Genomic DNA, 11,097 nt, shown 5'->3' on the forward strand with positions numbered 1-11,097 from the left:
TATCTTCTTATCCCACCACTATCTCTATGAATAATAACTGCTAAGAATATGTACAATTTGCTGGGTGCTCTGCTAAATACTCTATGTTCAGTATTGTACTCAATTCTCATTACAACCCTATGAAATGTTGTATTACTATTGTTTGGTAAAGAAATTGAGGTTTGTAAGTTAAAACCCAAACATCTTTATTCAAAGTCATGACATTTCTCCACAGCTGAAGAGCCAGGGTTCATCCCCATGTTGGCCTGACTCCAAAGTCATGGCATTAACCAACATCATCTTCCTTTAATGAGTCAGCAACAGAATCTTCCTTTGATGAATCAGATTGTTGATCCTGCAACAATCAAAAGAATGTGGACAAGGAAGTATTTTCAAGACTTTTCTCCTTATAATTTTATTGGAAGGTATAATCAATTTAAGGATAAAATAACATGATTTATGATTCCTATAATACCACTGATTAGTCACGTAATCATGGATGAGTCATAGTTTTTACAAGACTTTCTTTGAAGTAATAGGATCATATTCCTCACCGGGTATATGTAAGGATTACATGAGCACAGTCCATGATTGCACCTAGTGTATGGCTTTGCACATGGTGGGTAATCACCTGTTTACTGAATTTAAACTTATACTGGAACCAACTAAATTCACATCACAGAAAAAGAAACCAATGCCCCTCTGAAAAGACCAGGAATATGAAGTCCACAAAAACACCTTGAGATTACATCTGAGTTTGATTTGGTTTTCCCATTAAGTGTACATTTGGTCAACTTCATTCCTGTAAATTTCCAGACATTTTATAAATTCAAAAGCTTTTGAAATATACCTGATACAAGAACAAAAAACTCTACAATGATTTGTTTCAGCTCTGAGTGGAAACCAGTGTCATATACTATTAATGACTCAAAGATGGCATAAATCTCTCCCAGAGAAGATAGATTGTTGCTTTATCAAAAGTTATCATTTATACAATGTACCACTAGTACAGAACTTCCTTGAGTTACCTCTGTAGTGTGTGTATGTATGTGTGTATATATATATATATATATATATATATATATATATATATATACATACATACACATATATATATATATATAGGTGTGTGTGTATATATATGTGTGTGTGTGTATGTATGTGTATATATGTGTGTGTGTGTGTATATGTGTGTGTGTGTGTGTGTGTGTGTGTGTGTATAATCTTTTTTCCCCAAGGGAAAATCTGACACTAATTGCTTGGCTTTCTGTATTTCAAAAGTTGCTGTGACTTATTTCTCAGAATGGGTTCCTCATCCCATGGGATTTTGAGGAGTTAAAGAGAGAGAAAAAAAAGAAAACTCTGTGGTCAAAATGCCTTGAATGGAACATAAAGAGTGGCTTCTCCAGGAACTTATGAAATGAGGAGGAAACACCATATTGTTAAATGATTCCAGTGTTTGATCACCTCTGGAAATGATTTACCAAGTTAAAGCCAAACAGAAGACAACGTGTGTGTGTGTGTGTGTGTATAATAGTGAGACTGAACTCACAAGTCATATATAAAGTCAACTTTGTAACTAAGGCTATGACTTATACAAATATCTGGAAACATCAAAATGCTATAGCTTCTAATTTTATAGTATTAAGCCATTAGTCAGCTGAGGGATCTTGGGGATGAAGGCATTTAATCTCTCTAGACTCAGTGAGCTTGTGAGCTGACAGGACAGAAGGTCACTTCCAAAATTCAACTATTAACAAAGAAGTCCATGGACAGGATTAATCTCCATCTTCACACGTTCCTTAATTTTGTTTTGTAGTCTTTCATCAATTTAATTAGAGTTCTACAGCTTGACATCCCAAGTAGAAGGATTAAAATAGGCCTAAACTAGAAGTTGATTAGGACTTCAAACACAGTACTGAAGCCCTCATGAAAAAAAAATGAAAGCATACCAAAGATTTATATTTTCCTGAATGTTTATATTTGCATTAGTGAGAGGCACAGCTAACACATGGTGTGAATGGGAACAAACAGAAGAGAACGATACAAAATTCTATTACAGCAATTTATTATCTTGACCCAGAGAAACTGGAATTAAGACATAAAATATCCATAAAAGTAGCTTTATTTCTCCTCGACTCTACTCTCATGGAAGATTCTTCCACTAGCACTTTCTTTTCAATTGGCAACAGAGTTAAGTAATTAGGCAATGTCATTTATTGAGTGTCTGCTCAATAAATGAATAATAAGATGCTAAAGCAACGAAGGGGAAGTGTACATGACTCTATCATGCTTATAATCTAATAGATAATGTATGGAACCTTAACATTATCCATTCGTACATACTCATAAATGTTTATAAATGTAACAGAAGAAGAGAACTAACATTGTATGTAACTCTGCTATCACAACCAATGATCTGTTTTCCATTTTATGTCCTGACCTAATCAGTGACATGAGAAGCCACAAATAAACAAAAATATGCTTGAATTTCCCCAGGTAAATATGGATTTCACAGCTTACATTTTTGTTGCTAGGAACTACCCTTGAAAATGTTTTTATTTGCTGATGCTTTCAGCAACCATATAGTCTTAGGTTGTTCAAAATAGATACATTAAAAATCTTTTTGAATATCTCACTGTTTTTGCCAGACAGATCTTATGAAGACTTGGGCTTTTGCTGCCTCCTTACAAAAGTCTGCAAGCTCAAGTTCCACTTGTAGCTCTGTCCTGTGTGGTCTTACACAAAATTTCCATCATTTGTACAGTGTGATTGAAGTAAGTCCCTGGTCTCAGCTGACTGATCCAGGGCCTGGTGCCTGACCCAAAGGCAGACAACTAAGGACTGGCCATGAGCCCTGGAGGTGAGGTGTCCAGATATGAAGCTCTCTGTTAATGGCTGGACCAACCCAATCATCTACTCTACCTATGAAAGTGTAACAGAAATATTCACAGAGAATCCAGAGGCCAGAGTGACGAAGAAACAGAGAAGTACAAAAATACAAAGAAGAAAAGCCATGAAAAAAGGAGTTCTGAGGCAGATGAAACCATGAGGGAGATGGAAGGTGAGGAGAGAAAAGCAAGAGGCTGGGAGGCAGACAGGATGCCCCAGGGGAATTAGGTTAGGTCCTGGAGCCACTGCAGAACTACAAACAGTGCTGTTGAATCCTGAATGTTGATGAATCGTTTTCCTCCACTCCATGAGGTGTGGCTCTGCCCACCGAGGCTGTTTACTTACTTTCTCATGTGTCCTTATAGAAAACCCTCTCACTTATTGAAGACATATGTAAGAGAGCGGGCCACAGGTGTAGGCATCTGACAAACTGGGTTCATATCCAATGGCAGCATCATTAATGTGACTCTAAATGAGGCAACTAATCTCTCTGAACCCACTTTCCACACCCATAAAATGTAAAGAAATATAAGTACTAGCCTCACTGGTTACTCTCATGATTAAGTAAAATAATGCATGGAAAGAGCTTAATATATTGCCTGACACACAGTAAGTACATGATAAATTGTAGGCACTATACTTATTTTTATTAAAAACCTAAGTATGTCTCTGATCATTGTAATCTGAAAAAGCATCATACTTTTTCCTAGTAACATATACAAATAGGAGGGGGCAAATATACATAAAACCAGGCAAACTTATTTAGTACACAAACTATAAATATACACACTTAAAAATATATACAACTATTTGATATCCAAAAGGTAGAAGAAGAGACAATGAGAACCTTTTCTACAAAGGGTCTTTTCCAGATGTAGGCAGTATGGGTCAATTTTAGTTCTGAAGGTTCTTATGCCTGGTTTCTTGAGATGTTAGTTGTGCCCGGTCTGCTTGTGTAGGGGGTTTTCTTGAGGGATGTGGGGGCTAATCTAGGGCATCGATATGCCCACAATAAACAGTAATGCACAATAAGCTTTACTGCGTGCTGCCTGGACTGGGCTCATGGAAGATGGAAGTCCCTCACAGCAAGAGACTGTCCAGAGGCTTAAGGAAAAGAGGCCAGCCTCCTGAAAGGAAGGACGGCAAGGGAACTCCCAGGAGAAAGGGAGCTTATGTGCTAAGTGACTTCACTCAGAAGCATGGGAGGAAGTCTGTGGGTGAAAGAACTCCAGAAGGCAGTAGCAGCCTGGGATATTAAAACCACAAGGCCCTCTCTTATCAATGGTCAACAGATGCTGGGTAAGGTTTCATAGAGTATATAAAGCAGGCAGGCTCTAAATGGCTAAAACTCTGCTTGTTTAACCTGAATTTAGTGTCAGTGGGCTATTGAGCTAACAATATTTCAGACTACAGTGGACACATGAGCAACTCAGAGGCCATCTCTGGCTCATTTATGTGACAGCTTGCCATGTGGTACTTAAGGGAAGAAACTGTAATCCAGTGACACTCACATTCCCCCTGTTCTAGAGGACACGAAGGGCTATGTTTGGTTGAGGTGAGGTCTAGGGTGTGAGGTCAACCAACCTCACTGATTGTTAGCTCTTAAGATTATACTTACAGTTGATGTTTTGAAAAACATGAATTTTAAAGCTGGACAGTAGATTCCATCAAACTTTGCCTGAAATGACTTGATTGTCCCATGAAAGTAACTTCTGGAACTTTCAGATAAAATCTCAACACAGAAAATTTTTAGGATCACTTTATCCACCTTCCTTCTTTTAATCTTTGTGGACTGGAAAGTGGAAGGAGGAAAAGATAAAAAGTAACTTCAGAGAATTAAGTCACAGCTTCTCGAAAACCCATTCTTATCCACTGGAGAAGAATCTCTAGATGTGGGAACACGAGACAACAATCTACCCACACCTTCCTCTTATCTAAAGCTACACCTGCCTACATTCCCCTGTGAGAATGAAGGCTGAAAGGACCACAAGGAGCACCAGACTAGGGAGAGACTTGGTGCTGAGGCAGCTGTGGAAACAAAGCAGGCAGGCTTCCACCGGCAAAGACAGAGCCCTGCTACCTGACTCTGACCTCACAAACCCTGTTTTCTCATCTTTAAATAACAATAGTCAGTTGTAACAAAGGTACCACTGTGGTACAGGATGTTAATAGTAGGGTATGTTGGGGCACGGATAAATGGGAACTCTCTATATTTTCCACTCTATTTTGCCCTGAAAAAAATAACTGCTCTAAAAAATAAAGCACATATTTAAGAAAAGAATAACGTTACCTTCCTTACAGCATGGTCAAGAGATCAAATTGGATAATGCACCTGGCTGATAGAAGACGTCCAATGAATATTGCTGGCCTCTAGCCACACCACCTCCTCATTTCCCTCCCAGGCCACAAGAATTAGAGATAAGGGAGAACAGCCTGAAAAAAGAGGAAACTCAGCTACACTCGGAGTAGGCAAGGCAATTGAGGGAGAAGTGAATTAACAGGATAGAAAAGGAAAGAGGCCAATGTCACCTAGAGGTGACAGCATGCAGAGCTTGGTATGTATGACAGGATTCACAGAGACCGCAGGCCTGGAGTCTAACACAATTACAGTGTTTAGCATCCTCTCACTAACAGGCATCAAGATGCACTGAAGACAGTCCTAGGAATGATGCTCCTCCTGACACAGTTCTTCACTGAGCAAGGCCCGAGTCCAGTAACCTTCGATCTGTCATTGCCCAGCATGAAGAAAAACCCTCCTAGCTATGACAGTTTCCAATTTTACCCCATATCAAATTAAAACATTCACTCATGAGCCTTGCTCAATTTATCTCTTTCAAATGCTGAAATATATTAGTTCTCTCTCCCTTTCTCCAAGGCTGCTAAGGTGTTCTGTTTCCAAGATTCCTTTTCCAAATGTTACAATGACAATTACTACTTATGGAGTACTTTTGGTGCCATGATGTGAATTATAAGTGAGGGTAGAGTAGGATGCCAGATTTAGGAAATAAGAAGATTCCATGCGACATACTTACATAAAATATATATACTTAGGTTTACCTGACATGCAAATTTAACAGAGTCCTGTATTTCATCCAGAAACCCTGAGACAGAGGAGAGAACCATTCAATGGCTGCTTCTGTGTCCAGGGCCAGGTCCCTGGCTTGTGTCCTGCCTTGCCTTGGCCCTGAAAGAGGGACTAAAAACTCATGGGCCAGATAGAAACAGAATGGCCAGGTCTAGAGCAACTGGAAATGACAGGGAATGTGGTAAAACAAGAGTGAAGGCCCTGACTAAAGCCATTTATAAAAATTACTCAAAAAAAAACTAAGCTTGCTTTTAAGGTTTTGAGCCAGGTTTTCCAGAGCTCTAGAAAAAAAAAATAGTATGCTAGCTAAGGGAAAAAAAAATCTGTGAGGCACAGATAGCCCACAGACAGCAGTTTGCAACGCAGTTCCTGGTTTGTAGGCACATGTCTAAATACCGCTCTGTGTTTAGGTCTGTGGGCATGTTGTTTGCCCACATGCCCTCAATGGGCAGCTCCATGGCACAGGCTGCCCTCACTGCCTGCTCTTGGACTGTCCTGACCTCACCTTTGCTGGCGTCTCTTTGCCAAGAATTAGTGGAATTAGCAAGGTCTTGAGACCTGAGATGTGTAAACCATAACGCATACACTTCTCAGCAATTCTCTTCTGCCGGATTTCACATTTTAGAAAGCATTTAGAATTCTAAATGCTCTGTTTTACAAATGAAACTGCAGGAGCTGAAAAGGAGAAAGTGGCTTAACTTTGTCAATCATCTACCACAAGGCACCTTGAGGGGGAACTTGATAACAATTTACCTCACAATGTCCCTCTGGGGTATGAGTACCCCATTTTACAGATGAGAAAGCTGAGGCCAAGCACAGCGCAGAGGAGCAGTAAGGCTATAAACTCGCCAGTTCTCATTCTTGCCACTACAACATTTAAGAGAGCCTCAACTTTTTTTTTTTTTTTTTTTCTGCTTGTCAACCTTAAGACAACTCTCCCACTGCTCCAGGCACACAGGGCGGCCCTATCTGGGGTCTAAGGAGACACGGCCAGGCCTGGCACCAAATGCATTCACCAAATCAAACCGGGTTTGTGAGTCAGCTCAAGGAAAGAAGCTTGAAGCACCGCCTCTCCCCGCCTGCCTTGCATCCTTCATGACCTTCCTTCCCCTCCATATCAGGGCTCCCTCCACCTTATCCCTGCTCTTGTCCTCCTAGTGCTGGGGGCTAACTGCGCAGAAAAGATGGCCACCATGCTTGTCACTGGATTTAGGGAGAACTGTGGATCCCTCTCCTTCACACCAAGCTGCAGACTGTACCTACACCTGCTCCCTTCAGCTCCACTAGTTCCTGAGCTTTATCACCACCACTTGGGCTACTGTGGCCAGTTTTTCTTCGCTCCTTTTCTTTCTTGTCTCTGTGTGAACAATTTGCTTGTTACGGAGTACTTGAAGCTGCCTCTTAACCACCGAGTGGATATATATGTGTGCATATTTTCTTCACAGTTAGATGTCCTGAGTTCTCGCACAGCCAATTTTAGTATACTTACTTTTTTAAGACAGCAGGAGATACATAAAGGAGGAGTAATTATTTAATGCTATTGTATGAACCCCAGTGGGCCACTGAGCATTAATTCCCCAGTGAACTGAAAGAGTGGTTAGCAGTAGCAATCTCTTTAGAAAGAGTCAGAATGCCTGATAAAGCCAGTTTTAAAAAATGAGAATTCTAGTTAATCGCTACTTGTGAGGACAGACTGTCCTTTTTCTAAGTATCTCATTCCCTAAGAAAGAGCCAGTTTTTCTAGATCCAGCTCAGGGAACTCGATCATATGATTTTTAATGGTTCTCTTTCTTTGTGACCAAAATTCTACATTATTTTATAAAACTTCTGTGCAGTTATCAAGTGGAAGAGGGTACAGGGCAAACAAGAAACAAAAACCCTCAAACCAAAAAAAAGAACCCCCAAACTTGACTAAAACGTTCAATACATGTCTCTAAAATATTCTAAGGGATAGTACGTTAGCATCTCAAAAGTTAGAGGTTAGGGGGTGCCTGGGTGGGTCATTTGGTTAAGCATCTGACTTTGGCTCAGGTCAGGTTCTTGGGTTCAAGCCACACCTCAGGCTCTGTGCAGACAGCTCAGAGCCTGGAGCCTGCTTTGGATTCTGTGTCTCCCTCTCTCTGCCCTTCCCCTGGTCTTGCTCCATCTCTCTCTGTCTCTCAAAAATAAATAAACGTTAAAAAAAAAACTTATAAAAAAAAGTTGGAGGCTAAGAAAAGGTTTGTTGATATGTGAATATATAGTACCTTCCTTTTCTGGAAAGAAGCACTATTACTGAGATTACTGAGAAGGTTTTCTACATCAATGAGCTCTGCATCAGCCCAGGGCCTATCACTTGCAGTTATTTCCTCATCAAAAGTATCTGTCTTGTGTTTAATGTCTATGGTCTCTTAACACAGAAGTTGTCACTCAAGTTCAAAGGTTCAACCTCAGGGTTTTGGGTCTGTCTGATTGGTTTTTAATTGACCTAAAATTGCATTCATTAGATTACCCCTGCTAAGACCTCTGTGGTCAATGGGACACCAGCCGATCTTCCCTGCTTGGTCCCCAGGCAGAGTTGGTAAGGGTTTTCCAAACTGGGAAGCATCAGCAGCTACAGAACTTTGCTAGCCATCAAGACTAAACTGGTATCCCCTGCTGGGATATCACGAAGCTCTCTTTATTCTAAGATGGAGATCTGAAATATTATTCCATAGAAAACAAATACTATTCTCATGGAGTGTCTCATCTCAAAAGATTTTTTAAAGTTTCAATATTTGTAATAAAAAAGCAAGTCCAAACATCTTTTTAACTCATGCATGTCATTCTACAGTTTCAAATTTTCACTGCATTTACCTTTTTGCATTAGTGACACAATGATTTTTTCGAACTGACATACACTCTCTTCAAGGGATTTGTTTATGGGTTTGTCAAGTTCATAAAGACAGATAACCTTTTATTTGTTATTTAATATTCCTTTTTTAAACTTTACAAATACCATGAGTTAGAACATAATTAATGATAAATGAAAAAAATTAGCTTTAATTTTATATAAAAATGGGCAAAAATCAGATATTTATTTTTTTTAGTATATTATTTTCTTATTATTTTTTAAGTAAACAAACTAGCCCTAGATGTCAAACCCTGTTCTGCTTCAGCTAGCAAGAGGGTTACAGGGCACAGGTGTTTCCTTTTTTTCTTCTGTGTGTATATTTTTTAAAGAGACTTTATCTCTAAAAAATTTTTTAATGTTTATTTATTTTTGAGTGACACAGAAAGAGAGAGAGAGAGAGACAGACAGACAGACAGACACAGAGCATGAGCAGGGGAAGGGCAGAGAGAGAGAGGGAGACACAGAATCTGGAGCAGGCTCCAGGCTCTGAGCAAGTGGTCAGCACAGAGCCAGACGCAGGGCTCGAACCCACAGACTGCGATATCCTGACCCGAGATGAAGTTGGACACCTAGCCAACTGAGCCACCCAGGAGCCTTGAGTGTTTATTTTTTAGAGCAGTTTTAGGTTCACGGTGAGATTGAGCAGAAAGTACAGAGATTGTCCATATACCTCCCTTGCCTGAACACCATACAACCATGCCCACTATCAACATCATGTGCCAGCATGGGACATCTGCTGTATCAATGAACCTACATGACATATCATAAATACCCAAAGTCCACAGTTTACATTAGGGTTCATTGTTGTTGTACATTCTGTGGGCTTTGACAAATGCATAATGACTTGTATCCCCTGCTCTAGTGTCATACAGAAGAGTTTCACTGCCGTTAAATCCTCTGTGCTCCCGCCATTCATCCCTACCCTCCACCCAACTCCTGAAAACCACTTATCGTTTTATTGTCTCCCCAGTTTTTCCTTGTCCAAAATTTCACAGAGTTGGAATTATACAGTATAACCCTTTTCAGATTGGTCTCTTTCACTTGGTAAATATATATTTAGGTTCCTCCATATCTGATTTTTCATGGCTTCATAGCTTATTTCATTTTAGACTGAATAATATTCCATTGTCTAGATGTACCATAGTTTATTTATCCATTCACCTTCTGAAGGATATCTTGATTGCTTCCAAGTTTTGGCAATTACAAATAAAGTTGCCATCAAAAAGAAAGTGGCAGGGCACAGTTGTTTTCAAATTAAAACCAGCTAAAGCATTATAAACTGCAATTTTGTAAGTTACTATTATTTGAAGGTAGAATTCATAAAAAATGTATTAGTTATAAGTGTCACATGGTATAGGAAAATAATTTTTAAACCTTCTGAAATGATTATCCTTAAAATTTGACCATTATTAATAGTTGGGATGCCCATTACCATCCCAGAATCCATGATTTCATTTGATTCTGAAAGTAATCCTTCTATATTCTGGAGGTAACAGTTTTAGACACTACTATCTGGGCACAGCAATAATAAAAAATGTTGTATTAAAAGGTATTATAAGTTACTTGTGAAAAGTAATATTTATATATACTAAATATCAGAAGTGCTGGTTCCTAATATACTCTTGGGGTAGCAACTAGTGATTCTATAAGACATTATCCATAATTGGTGTGTCACACATGGCACTTTGTTATCATCCTTAATAATAGAACCAGCATTTACTGAACACTTCTATGTCAGGAAATATGTGAAGCACCTACATACTCTCTCAGTGCCTCATAACAACCCTGCAAGAAGATAGTCAGTCTCCTGACTGAGATTCTCATTGCACAGATGAAGAAATCAATAGGTTATGTAATTTTTGCAGGGTCAGGCCTCTGATGAGTGGGAGAGGTTGGCTCTCAATTTGGGCTGACTCTGAAGCCTATGACATACTGACTTGTACACTGTCCTGAGGTAAACATATGACCCATGCAATCTGGGGACTTTGCCTTCCAAATAAACTTCCAAAAAACTATTAACTCATGCGTCACTGATAGACATCTTTGTATGTTTTCTATTACCTATTTAATTATTCTAGAGAAATTAAACTTTTTAATAAAGACTTTCAGAAACATGACATGCAAAACCACCTTTTAGGGGCGCCTGGGTGGCGCAGTCGGTTAAGCGTCCGACTTCAGCCAGGTCACGATCTCGCGGTCCGTGAGTTCGAGCCCCGCGTCAGGCTCTGGGCTGATGGCTCGGAGCCTGGAGCCTGTTTCCGATTCTGTG

At 39.6% G+C, this 11,097-nt stretch overlaps 1 protein-coding gene and 1 long non-coding RNA gene across 5 annotated transcripts in view; both read right to left on the reverse strand.

Moving 5' to 3' along the window:
• The window catches only part of MAN1A1 (mannosidase alpha class 1A member 1), a 164,788-nt gene that overhangs the window by 125,967 nt on the left and 27,724 nt on the right, over positions 1–11,097 (reverse strand). The gene's annotated exons all lie outside the window — the stretch shown is intronic.
• The window catches only part of LOC125938867 (uncharacterized), a 31,017-nt gene continuing 26,344 nt past the window's right edge, over positions 6,425–11,097 (reverse strand). The window contains exon 2 of the long non-coding RNA XR_007462842.1: positions 6,425–10,958. This is a non-coding gene — a long non-coding RNA (uncharacterized LOC125938867). The remainder of the gene's footprint in view (positions 10,959–11,097) is intronic.

The sequence above is a fragment of the Panthera uncia genome (genome assembly GCF_023721935.1).
Source record: "Panthera uncia isolate 11264 chromosome B2 unlocalized genomic scaffold, Puncia_PCG_1.0 HiC_scaffold_24, whole genome shotgun sequence".
In the NCBI taxonomy this organism is placed as follows: Eukaryota; Metazoa; Chordata; class Mammalia; order Carnivora; family Felidae; genus Panthera; species Panthera uncia.